This window comes from Pinus tabuliformis, chromosome J (assembly GCF_031772625.1).
Source record: "Pinus tabuliformis cultivar Carrire ecotype Pingquan chromosome J, CPIR1, whole genome shotgun sequence".
NCBI lineage: Eukaryota > Viridiplantae > Streptophyta > Pinopsida > Pinales > Pinaceae > Pinus > Pinus tabuliformis.
The window spans coordinates 820,246,704-820,269,161 of NC_142295.1; the positions used below are offsets into that span (position 1 = coordinate 820,246,704).

Below are 22,458 nucleotides of genomic sequence, written 5' to 3' on the forward strand. Positions count from 1 at the left end.
AAGAGTTTTGACCAGCTAAAGCCCTAAGTTTTTTCTATTCAAGAGCAATTTCTATGAGCCTCCTCTAATAGAGATTCTTTTTGTCGGGTAGCATTGCACAAGTACCATGAGGGGCTAGAATTAGAAACTACAAACTTAGATCAAAACAATCAGGGGTTCTCCTCAAACTGGTGGAGAAAGGCACTCGGACCGGATCCACCACTCTATGTTTATTCCCAGGAACATATTTCTGATCAACAGTGCCCGGGAACAGGTGCTTCTAGTTTTCAGAGTGGAGAGCCTGATCATGACTAGGTAGTTGTTGACTCTCTTTCTATAAGAACTTTCTCAGCTATTGTTAATGACTCGTTTTTCGACCTATAGACTCATTCTCCATTCGTGAAGGTCGTGACTCGTTTTTTAGCAAGAAACTTTGGTTTATATACAATATATCAGACCAAAGAAGCGAATTCGTGAGTTTTACATAGGTCATGACTCATTTTCAAGCAAGAGAATTTGTTTTATAGACAATATATTAGAGCAGAGCAGTGCCGAGGAGACGAAGACCATACAAGAAATCCATATAAACCTCACCCCTATATTCAATCAAATTCATATGCATTGTTGTGTTATGCTCTACAGGTCCTCTTAGTGATAAAATTCCTTCAGTAGGAAGGGGTTTTATTTTCTCTGCAATTCGCACCTAATACTTCATTGAAGGGGTGTTTGTAATTGCATGATAATTTCATTGTTATATCTCACATAAACATATAAATTTACACACACAGAGAACACTGAGAACTGTGAAAATGACTGACTCCTGGTATTTCTATCGTGGATGGAAATTGATGGTGTTGGGGAAATGTGTTTTGTCCAATGTTCATGGGAATATCACCTTGACCCCTCCATCAGGGGTGGGAATGGTTAACGACGCATTTTTGGGAGTCCAGCGGATTAGAGAATTAGTCATCATATTTTTCCTATTGGGAAGCTCTAGTGAGCTCTGTAAATCTTACCTTTGTGATTTGGCATTTTTTATTTTAATATGCATGTGTATCTATTTTTTGGGTTTGATATACATTTCTTTGCAATGGTATGAAATTTTTATTTTATTTTGGGTTGTGATTCCCTCTATTTTTTTGAATTTGATATTGTATGTTTTGTTTGTGTTTCTGATCAACTTGTGGGTTGGTCAACCTTTTGCTGTTGGTTTTGTTTTCAATGCCAATGAGCATAATGATTTCTTTCTTTGCCTTTTGTGATTTGGGAGGTAATATTGAGGGAGGGGTTGTGGACTAGTTTTTTATTTTGAGTAGGCAGATAGATCATGGTTCAAATCCTATCCAATGTTTATTAAGATCCACATTATCACCTTGGAAAATGGCTCATATTGATCACTTATGGATTTTCAATGATTATAGCATGAATGTTATATACCTAGGGGGGATAATATGGGGTACCAAGGGAGGTACCCAAGGTAATAATGTAATAATGGGATGGGCCATAGTAATAAATAAGGTGGTTAACCCATGTCATGTAAGGGACCACAAGTAGTTAATAATAATGTAATGGGCCCATGGTATTAGTTGATGGTATGAGGGAACCATGGTAATGATACATGGTATTGTATGTATGAGGCCTATATAAAGGCTAGAGACTCCACATGGAGGATATGAAGAGAAGTATTATTGTATGAACAAGCATATGGCTTGTGGAGTGTTCTCCTTCCTTAAGGAGTGAATGTATGGTGTTGCCCTACCATAAGGGTTTTGATAATAAAGAAGCATTTTCTATCTATTTCTATCTTATCGTTTCTGGGTTTATTTCCATTATCATATATTTCTGGGTTAGATCTACAACAATTGGTATCAGAGCTACAACAATGAATGATGGAGGTGAGGCATTCTTTGAATCTTCTTGATGAAAAGGATTTTGGAAGTTGTTCAGGCAGGTCTGGTGATGTCTTTTCCTATCATGAAGAGAGTGTAGATTAGCTTTTGTGTCTTTTATCTGATTCATTTTAGTTTTTGAGTTTTCATTTTGATACAACCTTATTCATAAGGGTTTCAATATAATTTGGGCCGATTTTTATTGTCATTCTTGTGGTTTATTATTCTTTAGAACTTTCATAAAGTTGAGTATTGGTAATTCCTAATAGTTGTGAGAAATGGGTAAGTGAAAAATGAAATTCTAAGAGGTATATGTGAATTAAGCACTCATATTTTCACTATGTGTCTGTTGGTTTGCTCTCACCTCCTAATAAGGAATCTACAATGATCCAACATCGTTGGTAATGTTTTCCTCTGCATGCAACAATTTTTTGTTGTGACTAATGAGAATGGGAAATCCCCAACAATAAAAGAGATATTGTCTATCTGATGTCCATTCTAAATTCTAATGATTTTCTTGGTTCTATTTTCTTGTTCCATTTTCCTTTTTGCTTTGTTTTTCTTGTGCGAGGTGGGTGAAGGTTTGATTATCTGTTGATTGTGATAGTCATCAAGTTGTTTTACTTTTTAGTTTTAGGTTTTATGTTTATTGATTTTATGAGGGTTATTGATGTTTATGGATATTCTCCTTGCAATCCTTTATAATTTTTATTAAAAATTTTTGATTGGTTGTTTGTGTGCATAAATGTTGAAGGCTTGATTATCTGTTGAGTGAGATAGTCATCAAGTTGTTTTACTTTTTGGTTTGAGGTTTATTGATTTTATCAAGGGTACTGGTTTTGATTGAGTTTCTCCTTACAATTTTTTTATAATTGTTATTACAAGTTTTTGATTGGTTGTTTATGCCCATAAATGTCTTAGTGATGTAGGCCACTTTTCATTTGGTTTTCAAGGAAGCTTGATCTTCTTTTGAGTAGCCTATTTTCCAGGATGTTTTTGATGCCTTTTTCCCGTTGAGGCTACTGAAATATATTGTTTTGCAGTTTTTATGGTTTTTTGTGGGGGTGGGAGTTTTATCTTCTTTTCAGTAGTGTAATTTACAGTTTTGTAGGCTATATTTGGTGTTTTATTGGGACTAGAAAATTCAAGATTCTCCAATTCGTAGAATGATTATTCCTTGCAATGAAATGTTCATGGAAAATTATTGTTTCTGAATATTAGGGGTTCGAAATCAAGCTTAATTTGAAGGTTGTTTGTGTTGTTAACTTTTTTGATGTGGCTTTCTCTAGGGTAATCATCTGATACATTTTACTAGTTTTTTCTATTACAACAAAATGTATTTGGGTTCTATACAATCTTAAGCAACAAAATGCTACATTCTCTTTTGTGTTTTACACCTTGTGGGGGGAACATGATCTTGTATTCAGAAACATAACTACATTTCATTTTTTGTTTTACAACTTTTTTGGGGAACATGATCTTATATTCAGAAACACAGTTGCATTTTATTTTGTGTTTTACACCTTTCTTTTCGGACAAATTTGATCTTGTATTCAAAAGCCTAACTCCATTTGCTTTTTCATTTTACACTTTTTTTGGGGGAAATTGATCTTGTATTCAGAAGCCTAATTTGAAGGTCATTTTGACTGTTATTTTTTTCAGTAGTCTGATATTTCACGTGATCTACTTATGTAAAACCCAAAGTAGTAGAATGCTAGGAATCTATCATTTTATGTTTTTTTAGTTGAAATATGATTTGGTCAAGAATGAGTTTCATTAATATCTAAAGAAACTACATGTTCATATATGATAATAAACACCAGACTGATATTTGGATCTCTTTCTTTTTGGTTTTGAACTTTTGATATATATTTTTTTGAAGGACATACTAAAGATTACATGCTTAATAATGCAATAAAATATCATGTAGAAGACTATTGTATTAGGATATATTTTGTCTTCAATTTGGATGTTTTCTTTATTGTCAAGACTGGGTTTCATTAATTTATTGAAATTTCATGCTTAAGTGTATGAAATCCTTATTATCAGCATCTTGTATTTAGAAAATGTCAACTTCAATGTGCAGGACTTTTACAATGCATTTTGATAATGCAAGAAGTGCACTATTTGGAGACTTTTTTGGTTATCCTAATCATAATTCTTTTCTATGGGTTATGATGGATGATTTTATATGTATTTTTGTAGAGGCCTTCATTTTATGTCTTTGTTCCACTTCAAGCTCTGGTGTATGACACAGAGGATGGGATCCTATGGGAGAGATGTCCGATTTGAGACTCAATTTTTTCTAGTTGAGGGTAGTGAAGGTTCACCTTTGAGCACTGATGTGGGCGATGGCATTAGAGAGCCAAAAATATATATTGTTTTCTTGCCACTGTTGGAAGGATCTTTCATAGGAGTTTTGCAAGTAAATGAAAACAATGAGCTTGAAATATGTCTGGAAAGTGGTAAGAATTGTAGGTATTATGAATGGTATAAAATAAAATTCTTAATATGACTCAATTTTCAATTCCCTAGAGTAAAATAGGCATTCTGATTTTCTCTTGAATTTACTTCATATTTGGCATTCCAGGAGATCCTATTGTTGAGACAACTCAAGGAGTTTATTCAATTTTTGTTGATGCTGGAACAGATCCAGATGAAGTGATTACCAGTGCAGTAAAGTGAGAACCTTTCTATGTTTCAACTTTCTTATTTAATTTCATCTCTTTTGGAACTTTTCATATTTCAGTATCAATGTTATATGATTAACATCAATTATTGATAGCGCAGGGTTGTTGAGAGGAATTTTAAAACTTTCTTATTTAATTTCATCTCTTTTGGAACTTAACATATTTCAGAATCAATGTTATATTATTAACATCAATTATTGATAGCGCAGGGTTGTTGAGAGGCACTCTTAAACCTTTTCCCATATTGAGAGAAGATGGTAATTTCTCATGAAATTGAGGCTTGGTTCCTTCCAATGGTGTTTGAATTTGTTCCATGTGCTAAAACGTTTAGCTCACCTTCAATTTTAATTGAGAGTGACACATATCCATGTATTGTTTTTACTAAGTCATTATAAGTGTAGAATTCCTGCAGAAACTCCAATAGATATAGAATTCTAGTTAAATTAAACACAAGTAATTTGTTGATATTCAAGAGAGGAGAGAAAGAATTTGCTCCATAAAATCAATGTATTAAATTAATGAATAATTGTAATACATGAGCAACGAAACCTCTAATCCCAAAGGGAGGTGGTTATATAGAAATTGTCGAATCTAGAAAACTAGGAAAAACTAGAAAATGCTAAGAAAAGCTAAAGGGAGGCCAAAAATAGCAACAATGACTCAAGGCAACCTATGCCAACTATCAGCCATGAGGAAATCATGAGGAGGGGTGCATTTCCCAATGAACGCAATTTTAAAACATGGTAAAATGGTCCGGGGGACCAAATCCCTTGATTTAAGGGGGAATCTTCATGTGGGGCATCAATCCTCAAATAACTCAAGTGGATGAGGTGTGGTTAGGTGTGAACATGCACTTAGATATATAAATGGTTTAGGAAAGTGTTTGTACCAATATTTCCATAATATTAAGCCTTTAAAGGCAAAAAACAAGGGAAAGTTGGTCCACCAAGCTAGTTTACCAAAAACCAAGTGTGAACATGATTTTTAGTGCATGTGGCTAAGTCAAGGATACTTAGGCTAAAAAATAAATGTAGATGTTAGGATTATATTCCAACACCCCCCCCCCCCCCCCCCCCCCCCTTCATCCTAACTCACTTATCTAAACTGAGTCTCGGCCAAGATGCCATGTTAGGTACTCAGGTACAATAAATAAAATATCCTCATAAAATGAAGAAAGAGGGAAAACCTCATGGGAACGCTGACCCCCCCCCCCCCCCCCCCCCCAAAAAAAAAAAAAAAAGAGTGGAAAAAAGGGCTAAGTGGCTAGAAAGGCCTACTCAGCTATCTCCACCACTCCAAACATAGCTCTTAGTTCTGAAAATTTATTTTTAGTGAAAGACTTGGTGAAGATGTCTGCAACCTGCTGCTTAGTGGGGCAGTACTGCAGTGATATGACTCGGTCATGGATCAGCTCGCAGATGTAATGCATGTGAATCTCGATGTGCTTGGTCCTCTACCTCTAAACTAGATCAATCAATATCTAAATGGACCCCTGATTGTCACAAAATATGACATTCGGAAGTGGATACTGAATACCAAACTTAGAGAGAAGCCCCTACAACCAAACAGCCTGTGTAGCTGCATTCACTGCACCTCTATACTCTGCCTCGGTTGTAGATAAAGAAATCATGGATTGCTTCTTGCTAGACCAGAAAAAAGGCCCTAAACCAAAGCTGAAAACATAACCATATGTGGACTTGCGATCTGTACCATCTCCAGCACACTCAGAATATGTGTACCCAATCAGTGAAAGTGGGAAATCTGCAGCATAAAAGATACCAAAACTAGAAGTACCTTTCACATATCTAACGATTCTCTTTGCAGCTTTCCAGTGAAGCTCATGGGGCTCCTGCATATATCTAGAACAAAATCCTACTACAAAAGATATATCAGGTCGGATGTGAGTAAGATACAACAAACTCCCAACCAATTGTCAATATAGTGTACTATCCACCAAAGGTGTAGTACCCGCATCCTCAAATCTGATCCTCGAAAGAAAGGGAGATGTTGTTGGCTTGCATTCTGTCATCCGAAAGTGGACAAGTAGATCTGATGCATACTTAGACTGTGCCATCTTGATCACTAAAGTAAACTGAGAAACTTCAAGACCAAGAAAGTAGTGCAACAATCCCAAATCTGTCATGGAAAATCGATCACGCAATGTTGATTTTGCCGAATCAATAGCTGAAGTAAGGTTCCCTGTCATCAGTAAATCATCTACATAAAGTACTATCAGAAAAATGGAATCATCATGTTTCAGCAAATAAACATTCAGATCAGATTTGCATCGAATGAATCCAATGGAAAGTAGGAAAGAATCCATCTTTGCATACCAGGCTCTGGAAGCGTGTTTTAGGCCATACAAATATTTCTTTAATCTGCAAATGAGGGAAGAGTTCTAAATGTATCCTTGTGGATGCTCCATATATATCTCCTCCTTGAGATCTCCATGAAGAAATGCACTCTTCACATCCATGTGATGAACTTCCCATATGCGAGAAGCAGTAATGGCTAAAACTAGTCGAGTGGAGTCCATTTTTGCAACAGGTGAAAATGTCTCTGTGTAGTCTATGCTATGTACCTATGAGTGTCCTTTTGCAACAAGTTGAGTTGTGTACTTGCTAATCTCACCATCTGCAACAATCTTTGTTCGATAGATCCATCGACAACGAACAAGCTTTCCTCCTTTCGGAAGTGGAACCAAGTCCCATGTGTTGTTTTCCATGAGAGCAGAGTACTCTTTATCCATGGCAGCCTCCCAAAGCGGGTTTCTACCAGCCTCAAAGTGTGACTATAGATATGAACAAATTGTCATATAGCAATGTATGGGGAGCAATGGTTTGGTGGCAACCAGGGCTTGAGCAGCCCCAAAAAACTGTGATCTAGTCCTTCTCGCATCCGCAGGATCACCGACTAGTTCACTCGCATCTTGCAGGGTTTTCTCTGCCCAAGTTGGCAGCTGAGTTGGAGAAGCCATGAACTAATCCTCATCCTCTAAATCAGACCCAAGAGGGTTCTTTGATGGTTGATCTGAAGTTCTTGAAGAATTTTCGGACTCCTCCTCATCAGTGGCAACAAGCGGTTCCTCGGCAAGGTCTGCTGAAAAATCATGTAGTGATTCTTCTTCAAACTTCACAATTCGAGCTACAAGGAACTTTTAAATGTGAGAGTCCAACAATCTATATCTTTTGACACTATCAGGATATCCAACAAAGATACATTCAACACTTTGAGGCTCCAAAGCCTTCCTCTTATCTGTCGGAATGTGAGCCCATGCTCGTGAACCAAAAATGTGAAAGTGCGACACTTTCGGTTTCTTACCGGTCCAAGATTCAAATGGAGTGGTGCCTTTGAGTGCTTTGTGAGGAATGTGATTCTGAATGTATGTTGCACAATTAATAGCTTCAGCCCATAGCTTAGGAGCTAATGATTTGGACTGTAGCGTACAATTGGCCATCTCTTTTAATGACCATTTTTCCTCTCCGTGACACCATTCTGCTGTGGTGTATATGGCACTGTGTGTTGTAGCTACACATCTTTCTTGACATACTCCCCCCCATTATCAGTACAGAGTATCTTATTCTTACACCCAGATTCATTCTCAGCAAGTGCTTTAAATTCTATAAGGCATTCAAATACTTCCGATTTTAATTTCAAAAAAAATACCCAAGTAAAGCGATAGAAATCATCTGTGAAGGTGAGTACATATCGAGCCTTACTGATTGAAGATTGCGGGAATGGACCTGTGATGTCACTATGAATCAGCCTAAGAGGTGAAGAATCTCTCTGTTCCTTCCCTTTGTCAAAATTTTGCTCTGGATGCTTGCCAAGAATGCATCCTTGACATACACCACTTGTGAATTTAATAGCGGGCAATCCTTCTACCATGTTTTCCTCGCTGAGTTGATGCAAGTACTTATAGTTTAGATGGCCAAATATTTCATGCCATAACCTGCTGACATCATTATATTGTGATAGAAATATAGTGCTAATAGATTTAGGAACAAAGTGGGAAAATAAATACAAACAAGAACCGTGATCTGCAATTCCATGCGCAAGTTGTGAGCCCGTGGAAATGTTGGTAATCACTGCGGAGTCCGGAGTGAACTCCACCTTCCTTCCAGAGCTGAAGTAAGTGATCTGATATATCAAGAGAATATTTGTGAACAGTGAGGGAACATGAAGCACATTTTTGAATCAGCCCCCTTGAAGGTCTACAATTCCTTCTCCGCACATCTTTGTGGGTGTGGCATCTCCCAAGTAAATTGGGGATCTAGTGCTTTCTTTGATGGAGTAAAATTCATCTTTTGATGTAGCCATATGGTTCGATGCACCTGAATAAAGGGTCCAAGCTGATGGAGTGGATGTGACAGCCATTAAAGCATGACCATCTCGTGCTCTCCCTCTCCCATCTCCCGTTCTGTTATTATCCTTCTTCTTTGCAATCTCAGGCACGGTCGGATATTGTGCTGCTGCAATTGCTTAGCCATCCCATCGATCATTTTCCTCATGCATCTTCTGGGAAAACAAAAAGGATTATTTCTCGTGAGTTTATTTAGGCAAAGAAATCCTCTTTAAGCATTAATTTCTCTCCTTCTTCGATATCTCTTACTCTTCTTCGTCATTGTTTCCCTTCATCTTTGGTTAGATAGCCCAATGCTGGTTTTAGCTTGCAGTCATTTGGTAAAAGCTTGGCTAAATTCTATAACTTTGTTTCATTTAATAATCTTATTTGATGGATTTTTTGAATTTATCATTTTCTTGAGTCAAAAAGTTTATCACAATAGACAAAAGGAATGGGGGAATTCAATTTTAAATGAGAATTAATGTAGAAGAGTTGACATTTTCTTTCTTGACTCCAGAATAAATGAATGAGGAGGGATTAAAATGGTTGAAGTAGATTCCTTTTGTATTTAATGGTTGTACTGAGGGATATGTTTCATTCTCCAGTTGATGCATTCTCATTTCATCCTTGAATGATTGTTGTCCTTCCAATGTGGTCCAGACTGCATTGATAGTAGTGGCTCTGCTTGACTGCTGATGAGTGAAAGATTTTTATATCTGAAAGAGATAGGCATATATCTTCACTCATTATCATCTTATTATGAAATCTTGAATCTTCTCCACTGCAGAACTCGGTTCAGTCTCCATTTAATTGTTACCCTGTAAAGCCTTTTGCTTCGGAGGAGCATAGTGATCTTGTCTCTTTTCGAATTAATTGAAAGGATTTAAATGAAGTTTTGGAGAGTTGAGAGAGAATGGATTGCTTTTTTAAGTATGATTATCCATGATATATACCTGCATCTATAACCAAATAAAACTATGTACAATCCACTAGATTCGAACTAGCTCTGATACCATGTAGAATTCCTGCAGAAACTCTGATAGATCTAGAATTCTAGTTAAATTAAACACAAGTAATTTGTTGATATTCAAGAGAGGAGAGAAAGAATTTGCTCCATAAAATCAATGTATTAATTTAATTAACAATAGTAATACATGAGAAACCAAACCTCTAATCCCAAAGGGAGGTGGTTATATAGAAATTGTCGAATCTAGAAAACTAGTAGAAAACTATAAAAGGCTAAGAAAAGCTAAAGGGAGGCCAAAAATAACAACAATGACTCAAGACAACCTATGCCAACTATCATCCACGAGGAAAGCATGAGGAGGGGCACATTTCCCAAGGAAGGCAATTTTAAAACATGCTAAAATGGTCCGGGGACCAAATCCCTTGATTTAAGGGGGAATCTTCATGTGGGGTGCCAATCCTCAAATAACTCAAGTGGATGAGGTGTGGTTAGGTGTGAACATGCACTTAGATGTATAAATGGTTTAGGAAAGTGGTTGGACCAATATTTCCATAATATTAAGCCTTTAAAGGCAAAAAACAAAGGAAAGTTGGTCCACTAAGCTAGTTTACCAAAAACCACTTGTGAACATGATTTTTAGTGCATGTGGCTAAGTCAAGGATACTTAGGCTAAAAAATAAATGTAGATGTTAGGATTATATTCCAACAATAAGTTCTAGTTGGTTCTCTATAGTCTTATGATTTGAATATTTCTCTTGCAGTTACCTAATATACTCAATTGGTTTGGGTGGTGTACATGGGACAAATTTTACACAGCTATCATAGCTAAGGGTGTAAAACAAGGTTTAGAAAGTTATATTATTTTTTCCACCCCCCTTTCATGTTCTCTAATCATATATCAACTCTTGTCAAGATTTAGTTACACTGTGACCTTATCCTAAGTGTCCAGCTCCAAATGTTTGTGACTTCTTTGTATTTCTTTAACAGTATAGAGAAAGGCGGCACCCCCCAAAGTTTCTACTTCTTGATGATGGCTGGAAATCTATTGAAATGAACTCTAATGCAAAGGCTCCTCCAATTGGAAATACAACAAAGTAAGTTTGGCTTTATATTTTCTTCAAATATGACATTTGAAGACAATAATTCATCTCTCTTTGAAATCTGAAGATAATTTCATTTTGATTCTGAATCTTCTTGCAATATGAAGATAATTTCCATTTTATTCTCAAAGTCCTTATAATCTAAAGATAATTTCATTTTGATGATCAATTTTCTAGTGGAACTTAAACTTTCTATGGGCTCATAATTCAATTTTGCAAATCATCTGACCAATATACAAGAGAATTATATGTTTCTAAAAGATGGAAAGACTAGTCAAAGACAAGAGGATCCTGCTTTGGGCCTCAGACACATTGTTACAAAAGCAAAGAAGACCCACAATTTAAAGTAAGCTAACTTAGTTTTCCATTAGGAATTACTCAATTGTACTCCTTATTTATCTATACGCTCCAAACCCTTCATTTTAGCACTTGCCTCATGAATTCATAGGCTACATTCTTTTTTTAGTGACTAGTCGATATATTTAAACTATCATTTGTATATGCAGACTAATTTCCTCCATAATTTATTTGGCATGCTACTTTGTTCTTAATTTATATTAAATTTATATTATTCCAGGTACATTTATTTTTGGCATGCTATCACTGGTTACTGGGGAGGAGTGAAGCCTGATGTTTCTGGAATGGAGCATTATAATTCAAATTTTCCATTCCCTATTTATCCTCATGAGATTCTTCTTCACCAACCAGATGAGGTATTAGAATGCATAAAATTAAATGGATTGGGTTTAGTCCATCCCAAAATTGTGTTTCAATTTTATGACAATGTCCACTCGTATCTAGCAAGTGCTAGAATTAATGGTGTCAAAGTGGACGTCCAGAATATTATCGAGACATTAGGTGCAGGCCATGGTGGTCGTATTAAATTGGACAGGCAGTATCATCAAGCAATGGAGGCTTCTATTGCTCGAAATTTCCTCGATAAAGGGATAATTGCTTGTATGAGTCATAATATTGATGGTCTTTACAGTCCAGTGCCATAGAATTGTGTATGCTTGCTTGCAGTAAACAAACAATCTGACCAATCTTTTCTCTCCCTTTACCATAACAGTAACAAATTTGTATTGAATTGTTTATACAGTTCCAAAAAGTCTGTTGTTATAAGAGCCTCTGATGATTTCTAGCCAAGGGATCCTGTAACACCCTCCGGGGTAAATGTACATATAAACAACATAATAGGAACAAAAATACAATGGACATATCAGCCGTCAAAATACATATACATACATATACATACATACATACATATATATATATATAATATATATATAATATATATATATATATATATATATATATAATATATATACATATATATATACATACATATCTATATATATAGATATATAGATATATATATATATATATATATATATATATATATATCAGTACATTTTCACATGAAAATCAAGGGAATGAATTTCTCATTAATAATGCAATGAACCAACTGGTGATGGGACTACCATGTTCCACCAGAGCATAGATTGGTTGAGCCAAGTTTCTCTTCATCCAATCACCCCCGTTCCATATTCCAAGCATGAATGTGGGACTCATAGAACACATCAAAAACACCCATCAATGTGGATGCCACCGGAGTTCTCCTCCTACACCATGAGGAATTTGAGTGCCTCCTAGTCTTTTAGGCTTTACCGTGCATCCACAGTCTGATCCAGGGATCACGAGGCACTACACCAAGACATACTCTCCAAGATTTACCGTGCATTCCATCCTGGAATCACTATGCCCAACAGAGAGAAAATCCACCTCTTGGCTTTACCGTATATCCTGCCATTCACTAGCAAGGATTCCTAGGTCCACCCTTTAGCGCAACCCATAGTCTGTTCAGGGGTTACTATGCCAATGGCTTCATGCATCCTTAGTCTAGTTCAGGGACCACTACCACCATGTATTTGTCAATTCGGAGATCCACCCCACTCAGCTTCGAATCCAATCCGTCCATCCCCCACAAAACACATGAGAGAACCCATCTCATCAAAGCTATCAGGAAATGGCAAGGCTAGGCTGAAAATACTGTCACACCTGGAAAAACCCATGCCATGGTAGAAAAGAAACACATGCAATCCCATGCATGCCAAATTTGGCAAGGAAAATACACATGCAATCCCATGCATGCCAAATCTAGCAAGGAAAATGCACATGTAAGTTGATATCTGCAATGAAGCCAGTTGTAGCTGCTTGATCTTGCATTTCCCTGCTTAATCCATGCTTCCTCTTGCCTTATTTTCTTTTCTTTCTCCAATTCGAAAGTGCTCCAAGAAATCTCTAAGTGTCCAAGAGTATGAGAGAGAGAGAGAATAATGAGAGAGCTCAAAAACTGAACCGACCAAGTCTTCCCTCTAAAAGGAAGAATCTTTCCCACTGATTCTCAGAAGCCTTTTTATGAATGAGGCCTCTCTTTTCTTCATTTTCCCTTATTTTCCTTCAATTTCCTACTCACATGCAACTTGTGACCTTTCACCTTCCTTTTCTCCTAATTTCCATTGTTTTCATAAATATTTGTGCCAAAATACCTTTTTTCCTATTTAATGCCTTAGTCATTGCCTTTGCTAATTTCCTTAGCCATAGACAACCAAATGAACACCCCCCTAGGATTTCTTACCCACCATCCAGCTTAGAATGCGTATCCCATCATCTGTGGTATTTATATATTTTTACATGGAATTTTTACCAGGGTTGTTACAGAACCCTCCCCCTTGTGGGAACACCTTCCTCGATGTTCAACGACACCTATAACCACATGACTGCTGAAAACACAACATACTACCCATGTATCTTTATAACACAACTCGTTGCAGTATTTACAATGAAAGATCTGCTCAAAATCAAAACATCATGACAACATGAAAACATACCACATAATGGATCTTTATAACACAACTCATTACGGTATTTACAATAACCACATATACACATATTCACATATGCACATTTTCTCAACCAGCAAATAAAATAATACGATGCCTGCATCCACAACAAGGGAATCCAGAGGCTCACACCTCCACCCTCAAAGTAATACTAGGATCCACCTCCTTCCCAGGAAGTCCATAATCCACTACAAAGTCAAATCTGCATCCAATGTCCAACACTATAATCCTGTTCCACTTGTCCTCTCAGCGAACAGTTACCAGCTCATTGTCCCAGGGCACACTCCCAATGTGCATTTGATTCCATCTGGAAATGCTAATGACCAAACCAAATCCATCCACGAACTTCCCTTCTCTATTACACAATCCCTCGGGAATCTAGTCACTTCTCCCATGTAGTCACTCAGCTTCCAAGTTCCACTGGAACCCCCATCCTGGGCAGTCCATCCCTTGGCAAGGCTTCCTCGCATCAGAAGATACAAAAACCAAGGAATATACCTGCCTCAACACATCATATCAGTCATAGCATGCTCATGGAAATCAATGGACACTATTGGGTACCACTGTCCAATAATGGCCCTGCTCCTGAAGTGTTTTACAATCATACTGCTAAAAGTTTCAATTCCTTTGTTATTGCTGCTAATTCTTGCAGTCGATTTCAACCACCAAACTGGGCATGTTCATGCTTCATGTACGAAGTACATAACTTCCATTAGATTCAAAATAAATTGAAATAAATTCACATCATACCTCATTGGTAGCTCGTCAATAAGGTACATTTGTAATCCTATTCGCTTCCTGTCGCAACAAGTCAAACTAGCATATTTGACCAAATCAACATATATAAACATATCACATCAGGTTATCTCAAATCACAACAATCATAGATCAAAATCATAAATCACATGTAACCATCATAAACTAGAATCATAGATCATAAACCAAAATCATAATTCACATATAATCATCATATACCAAAATCATAAGTCACATGCATAATAAAACTGAAATACAATACTGATACCTATCCTTCATCAATCCTTACTTCTGCCTTTTTTCTTTTGTATAGACACCGGATCGGTTGCCACACCCAGCAAACACCCAATGCCTTCTCCTCTACTAGGTGCACATATGCATAATGTGCATCACACACATACAACCACACCTGACACAAAACACCATGCAATACATGCACCTACAGCTGACGTACAACACATACACCTACAGCCAGTGTATAACACAATGCATCCATCTATACTCGATGTACAATGCCACCCAATAGATGTACCTATAGAGTACAACACAACGAATACACACGCCGCAATACCATGAATAATTTCAAATGATGCACATACATAATACCACATGCCCTTAACACAACATGTATGACATGCACACAATACCACATGTGCACTAGTACCATATGTACAACATGTACACAACACCATCGATACACCGCACCACCTGCACAACATCACATGTACATGGCATCATCTACACAACGTGTACACAATGCCACATGTACACAACGCCACATGTACACTACACCACTTGTATAATGTGTACACAATACCACATGTACATAGTACCACATGCACAACATGTACGCGACACCACATGTACATAGTGCCACATGCATGACATGACATAGTACCACATGCACGTAGTGCCACTTGTACAATATGTGCACAACACCACATGCACATGGCACCACTTGTACAATCGTGCACACCACACCATATGTACATAGTACCAATGTACCACATGCACGCAACACCACTTGTACATAGCACTGCATATCCAACACGTACATAGCATCATCTGTACACAGCACTACATATCCAACATGCGCATAGCACCATATGCACACAACACCGCATATCCATCATGCACACAGTACAATATGTACACAATACCGCATATCCAACATGTACATAGCACCATCTATACCCAGTATTGAATATGTAACATTCATACAACACTATTTGTACCACCCTGTACATAACATTGCATAAATAACATGTACACATGCTATGTATACACAACATCACAAGTGCACACATCATGATGCAACATATACAACATATTCATAACAGTAGTACCACACATCCAAAACCACATTGTCCTTACCAAGAAACCTTGCTTTGGGTATCTCATCCATGCTTATCCTAACATGTCGCAGACAACACTTCTTTCACTTTGCTAATGTATCCCTCAGTATAACCTATCCATAACATAAGCATAGACATAATACAAGAATACAATATAAATTTGTATTCACATGATACTGACCTCATATATTTGTTGTGAATACTCTTCCTAATTGATTCCTCTTAAGACCAAGAACCTCTTCATGTCATTCTCCTGCATAAGCAACCATTCCTCCACAAGAATGATCGCTAACAATCCTCTCAGATTGTAACATAGATACATGGATACATACATACATATATAAACGTTAGCATAAAACAATCATGATCCTGTCAGACAACTACATACATACATACATGTATACATATATAAACTTCAACATAATCATGATCATAAAATAATTACCAGATAACATAAGGTCTACGTTAAGAGAACTTCCTTATTTATGCACAGGCATTGAGAGCAACATTTCCCAACATAGCCAAAGCATATGACACCTCAAATTCATTTACTTTACCTTTTCATGATACCTTTCTCATTACTATACTGCTACCATCCATTTACCACAATGGACCCAGCCAGTCCAACTGACCGTCATAGCCTTACCTTCCACTATGCTTACTCATGCACAAAGCTTCATCTGAGTCTTACATCACTTGATAGGTACCACATAGCTCTCCTCGAGCTACATTAACTTTCCTCTTTCTCAACCAATTCCCAAGACTCAAAACATAAAAGGCAAGACAAGAAACAAACAAGAAGAAGACCATAAAAACCAATAACAACATGACTCTGCAAACAAAATGGTATGGCCATACACTAGACATAAACAAATATGGAAATCAAGCTCAACAATTCATAAAATACCAAGACCACAAAACTAACAACAAACACCATGATTCAATCCCCATGGTTCCCAGGGAAAGCTCAACCCAAGCCTTCTTCAAGATTTCATGGAAACCTCTCATGCAATGTAACTCCTTGCATCATGCTTTCATTAACACATCATTTTTAGTGCATAAATAAACATAACAATACTCCAGTTACCTCATCTTGTTGTGCCAAGCATGTTTCCTTCAACTGAACACATCCACGCCATCTCTTAAGGGACTCTAATCCTTTAATGGATCCACCTGTAGCTAAAGACTAGCTAATATACCTGTCAAGTACATGTTCATGAATATAGCACATATCCACATAATGTCAGACAAAATCAAGGTTAAGAAGACTTCTTGTGTGAAAATCACTCATTTGTTTGAAATTAGGGTTTCCAAACATAACCAAAATAATTCTTGCCCAATTCCTTTCTTTTACCTTTTTACCTTGTTGGAATCAAGGCTTACTATATGCTATCACACCACCCCAGCTGTTAGTTATATAGACACATCAACTATTACGTTGTCATGCTAATACCAAGCATGTTACCCTGCAACTTCTCACACATGTCAACCACATGTTCCAAATATAAATACAATCATATCTGTTAATTTGAAATCAACCATTACCAAGACCAACAATCATGTCATAATCCATAGTCAAATCATAGTCATCAGTCATAATACTACAACTATCACCTACTATACTCAAGTACATATCAACTGTCTCACAACATATATTTTAGTACAATCATCTTAAAACAAGATCATTTGAACACATACTCATATTATGCAATTCATCAAACATTCATACCATGTTAAATAAATTAATTAGACGACATAATAAGCACCAAACACTCAAATACAAAATAGACATCATAATCAAACAACCAAGCACCAAATATATGGCATAAGAAAACTCATACCTTAATGTATGTCAAGGGAGGTGATCTTGTCTGCACAATCAATCTAGTTAGTAGGATATAACTTTACAACACATCATCTCAACCACTCATAATATCATGATATCCATAACAATATCTAACTACCATGTTCACATCGTGAACTCATACACATATGCAAAGTCAACATAAATTAGTATGACACCATCTCACAAATATGTCGGTTCATACCTGAATATCGCAGCCATAACCATCTGCATAGGTCAAACCAGGTTAACACAATACATATAATGTCAAGATCGTAAAGGAAATGAACATAACCATCACACATATGCCCAATCCAAATTATAACATCAATATCTCAATGAAATGACCCTAATCATCGAGTTAATAACATATAACAACAATAAGCTATATATCATACTCATCAACAACATACAACATAATCATCAGGATATATAATTTAAAACAATAATAGAAATGCATACAACTACAGGTTACTATCATCTTTTACTATCTGACACATGTGCATATAACTACACTAATCAACCAACATCTATCATGAATGTAACCATAACATCAAAAGACATGTACACAAGCCTAATGTATATAAACACAATGCATATATAAAAATCCTTTACTTACATAGCTGCATGCCAAACATACAATACATGTATGATGATCTGCTCTTACCCCAAAGTCCAATGTTGAAACCTCATTATGATGATCTGCATCTCCTGCTCTATCTCAGCCAACACATTAGCATCATAACAACCAATAGCATCATGATGACCTAAATTTCATACAATGACTTCACAAGGCATGTTTGACCTACTATACATGCATAATCATAGCCACGACCATACATGCATAACAACAACCATTACTCCATTGTACACATTTCCACATGCAACCAACAGTATGCATAAGCAATGCCAAATCAACTACACCAACGCATAAACACATGTAATCGAACATAAGCGATCAAACCTTGTAATCAAGCTACAAGACTGATACATGTAATCAAAATATTCAAAAATGTAACCTAACATACAAGGATGTAAGTAGGTATCATGAAATCAACATGTAAGCGACATATAATTCATACATAGTCAGTCACATGTTCCAAAAATCAAGACATCGTGTCTATTAATTTGAAATCAGCATTCACCAATACTAACAACCTATAAGCATACCCCCTTACTATCCATGGTCCACACTAAGGTAGAAGGAGGAAGCTACTATAATGGCCCGATCTCCAATGTCCAATTATGGAAATGGGATCTCCAAAGCTCTACTAAATTTAACCACACTTGAAAAGAAATTGATTTTTATTTCTCATAAATTTGTATGAGACTAAGTCAAAAACATTGCACTTATTCCACTTGTAACATAATAACTAAAAACATGCCACTTTTCCATTTCCTTACATGCAACTTTTCAAATTCCTTGCATGCAACCTTTCAAATTCCCTACATGCAACTCTTCAAATTCTTTGCATGAAAATAGGCATATATCAGCTACATCCATATTATCATACTACAATACTATGCCATCCAAAAAATTACCATAGTTTTACATTTTCTTCAAACAACTACTACTATTACATTTGCATGTAAGCATTTCTTCAAACACTTTACATGCAAACTAATATAGAAAACCTTTTGCATACAAGTAAGCACATATCAACTACAGAAATACTATTACACATCAATATTATCCCCAACCACAAACAATATACTCATTGGGGCATTTTATCAAACAATTTGTATGCAATTAATCATTGAACCATTTAAGTATTTGATCAAACACTTTGCATGAAAAATAATATAGTGAATGATTCAATGCATATATCCTAAACTGTAGTAGTAAAAGTTATGGAAACTAAACCATATGATCAGTGGTATTTTCCCTCACTATGGTTCAAGTTTCAACTTCTAAGATTTCATAGATGAAAAGTTATAACAAAAATACCAACACAATCATATTTGGTGCACAATTCTAGGAGTATCCAAAAAACTAGACTTCCATTGGTCATATCTCCTAAAATATAGCGAATAAATGTCTAAAATTTTTATCACAATATCAGTGGAATTTCCCCTCATTGTGGAAAACAATTCAGCTCCTGAGAGTGCCCAAAATAAAAGTTATAACAAAGATGTCAATGTAACCTATTTTAGGCCTAATTTTAGGAGCATTCAGAAGGCTTGACTCCCTCTACTCATATATCCTAAAATATTGTGACCCAATATTTGAAATTTCTACCACATAATCAATTATATGTCCCCTTAATGTGGAAAATTTTTCAACTTCTAAATGCCTATAGAAGATGAGTTATTTCAGAAATTCCAACATGACCTATGCAAAGGTGTATGCAGGAAGGTCATCTTCCTTAGATCATAATTCCTAAAGTATTGTGAAACAATATTTGAAATTTTGACCACATTATCAGTGGGATTTACCTTCAATATGGAAAAATTTCAACTTCTAATATGCCATAGAGAAAAAGTTATAACAGATATGACAAAAAGGTCTAAAATTTAACCTTTGTTCATCATTTCACCTATGATAGAGCCCATCCAGTCCAAGTGCTTGAACCATGCTCCGATACCACTCTATAACACCCTCCAGGGTAAATGTACATATAAACAACATAATAGGAATAGAAATACAATGGACATATCAGCCATCAAAATCCATATATATATATATATATATATATCAGTACATTTGCACATGAAAATCAAGGGAATGAATTTCTCATTAATAATGCAATGAACCAACTGGTGATGGGACTACCATGTTCCACCTGACCATAGATTGGCTGAGCCAAGTCTCTCTTCAGCCAATCACCCCGGTGCCATATTCCAAGCATGAATGTGTGACTCATATAACACATCAAAAAAACCCATCAATGTGGATGCCACCGGAGTTCTCCGCCTATATCGCGAGGAATTTTGAGTGCCTCCTAGTCTCTCAAGCTTTACCATGCATCTGTAGTCAGATCTAGGGATCACTAGGTCCTACATCGAGACATACTCTCTAGGATTTACCATGCATTCCATCCTGGAATCACTAGGCCCAACGGAGAGAAAATCCACCACTTGGCTTTACAGTATATCCCCTCATTCACCGGCAAGGATTCCTAGGCCTACCGAGGCACACAATCTTGCTTTACTGCAACCCACAGTCTGGTTCAAGGGTTACTAGGCCAGTGGCTTCGTGCATCCTCAATCTAGCTCAGTTACCACTACCACCATGTGTTTGTTAATTCTGAGATCCACGCCACTCAACTTCGAATCCAATCCACCCATCCCCCACAAAATGCATGAGAGAACCCATCTCATAAAATCTATCAGGAAATGGCAAGGCTAGGCTAAAAATACTGTCACACCTGGAAAAACCCATGCCATGGTAGAAAAGAAACACATGCAATCCCATGCATGCCAAATCCAGCAAGGAAAATACACATGCAATCCCATGCATGCCAAATCTAGCAAGGAAAATGCACATGCAAGTTGATACATGCAATGAAGCCTGTTGTAGTTGCTCGATCCTACCTTTCCCTGCTTGATCCTTGCTTCCTCTTGCCTTCTTTGCTTTTCTTGCTCCAATGCCAAAGTGCTCCAAGAAATATCTAAGTGTCCAAGAGTATGAGAGAGAGAAGGACTAATGAGAGAGCTCCAAAACTGAACTGACCAAGTCTTCCCTCTAAAAGGAAGAAGCTTTCCAACTGATTCTCAGAAGCCTTTTTATGAATGAGGCCTCTATTTTCTTCATTTTCCATTATTTTCCTTCAATTTCCTCCTCTCATGCAACCTGTGACCTTTCACCTACCTTTTCTCCTAATTTCCATTATTTTCATAAATATTTGTGCCAAAATACCTTTTTGCCTCTTTAATGCCTTAGTCATTGCCTTTGCCAATTTCCTTAGCCATAAACAACCAAATGAACACCCCCTAGGATGTCTTTCCCACCATCCAGTTTGGAATACGTGTCCCATCATCAATGGTATTTATATATTTTTACATTGAATTTTCACCAGGGTTGTTACAGATCCTACATCACATACCATTCATATTTCTTATGTAGCCTACAACAACATTTTCTTGGGAGAGTTTATGCAGCCTGATTGGGATATGTTCCATGTAATGGACCTTATAATATATCTACTGTCTGTACTTCTAAGTTTATTTTCTGAGCTTCAAGTCTACAAGCAGTAGCTGATTATTATATGTTTAGGCTGATAGGCCTTTCTTTTAAATCAGTTAACCTCACAATTTTGTCTACCATTTTTACTAACTTGTGACACCTGTCTAATAACTCTATCTTTATTCTCATGATATATGTCGTTACACCTATGATTTCCACCAACTCCACTTTCAAAACTTCACACTCTACGAGCGAGTTCCATGGCCGCAAGTTGACTAGGTATAGCCACAAAGAATTTATTATTTGCTACACTTGTTGTCTTCGATGGACTCTACAATCAAACCTTTGTACATAATGCAAACCAGGGAATTCTTGGGAAAGAGAATGTTGAGATTATTGGCGATTGTGATAATGATAGGTGGAATGGGGTATCCATCCATGGACAAAATTATACAAATGAGGACCCTATGAACCCCTCCATTGACAAAAATCAACTCACACAATC

General features: G+C 36.6%; 1 pseudogene; it reads left to right on the top strand.

The window, feature by feature from the left end:
* The first annotated feature begins 788 nt into the window (after positions 1 to 788).
* Positions 789 to 22,024, top strand: LOC149229218 (putative galactinol--sucrose galactosyltransferase 1; annotated as a pseudogene).
* The last annotated feature ends 434 nt before the right edge of the window (positions 22,025 to 22,458 follow it).